Raw genomic sequence first — 1325 nt, forward strand, 5'->3', positions numbered from 1 at the left:
GGTCGAGGGGGGGGGGGTGTCACTGTGCCTTGAAGAACTGCAAAACCCCAAAAGAATTCATTAGGCGAAGTTTAAATGAGGATTTTGGTGTAACCGAAAGGCTGACATTGGGGGGGGGGGGGGAGAGAAAATGCTTAAAATCATGGACGTTAAAACCAAATCTATAAATCTATCCATCCAAAAAAGCTGTGTCCCCCCACAGCTCAGCCTACAGTGCATCTGTACACACACGTAGAATGGGCAGGATTTTATCAAAAGGGGTCGAGTGGAGCAGGACTGAATTGGGCGATGAGATCACCATGGCAACGAGGACCTCCGCGGTGTCGAGCATGAGGGGAATGTGGGAGGGAGTTTCAGGCTGAAGTGGTCTAAAGTGGAGGGAATCGCTCTTCACTTCTACAGATTTGGGAGATTCTCATGGCCGCGGTCCAAACACTCACAGTAATGAACTCTTCACACACACACGCACACACACACACTCTCTCTCGCACGCGCACACACACTCTCTCTCGCACTCGCACGCGCACACGCACACGCACACACACACACACCATTACATCACAGATAATAACAGTTATATAACAAGACCGCGCGGACACCGAGGTAATTACAAGGGGCTTACATCAGTGTCCGCCGGCCAAAATAAATACAAACACACCGAAAATTAATGTTCCCTGATGGCAGCAACACAACAACCAAAAAAAAAACGTAAACAAACACAGAGTGAACTAAAGTATTTCAGGATTGCACATTTCAGAGATGGACGATTAATATCTACACCTAACAGATGATGTCCTGGTTTTTTCATCAACAGACAGAAACAAAAAAAACAGTCAGTGTTTTCTTCGTATTTGATTTTCTCACAAATCCTGCGTCCTGCATTTCACAAAACACACAACACAACAAGTGTCCCGATAAACTCTACACCTTCACCTGCACATACTCTACATTATTCCTAAAGGTGGAAAAGAAACCTGATGAACAGAAGAAATGCTCCACCAGTTCTGCTGATCGGAAGCGTGTGTGTGTGTGTGTGTGTGTGTGTGTGTGTGTGTGTGTGTGTGTGTGTGTTCAATGGTTAGGAGTTACGTTGAAATGGAGTCCAGCAAACCAGGGGACGGGGATGAAGGGAGGAGGCATCACATGACTCGGTCCTGGAGGGAGAAACACAAAGACACTGAATCATTTCTGCATCAGGAACATTAGTTCTAATCACAACTGTTTGACAGCGAGGATCAAAGCGAGATTGGAAACAGCTCAGTTCAGAGAAGCAAACATGCCTCTGAAAACACATTAAAGTGCCCCCCCACTCCCCCCACCACCCC

The 1325-nt window shown here is 46.7% G+C and overlaps 1 protein-coding gene across 1 annotated transcript in view; it reads right to left on the reverse strand.

Annotated features, from left to right (window-relative positions):
- Positions 1-112: 112 nt before the first annotated feature.
- The window catches only part of atp6v0e2 (ATPase H+ transporting V0 subunit e2), a 7641-nt gene continuing 6428 nt past the window's right edge, over positions 113-1325 (reverse strand). Inside the window, exon 4 of the mRNA XM_023401963.2 lies at positions 113-1154. The gene's annotated coding sequence lies outside the window, so the exon portion shown is untranslated. The remainder of the gene's footprint in view (positions 1155-1325) is intronic.

The sequence above is a fragment of the Seriola lalandi genome, unplaced genomic scaffold, assembly GCF_002814215.2.
Source record: "Seriola lalandi dorsalis isolate HSWRI2012SDOR001 ecotype SW California unplaced genomic scaffold, Sedor1 jcf7180002053842, whole genome shotgun sequence".
Taxonomy (NCBI): domain Eukaryota; kingdom Metazoa; phylum Chordata; class Actinopteri; order Carangiformes; family Carangidae; genus Seriola; species Seriola lalandi.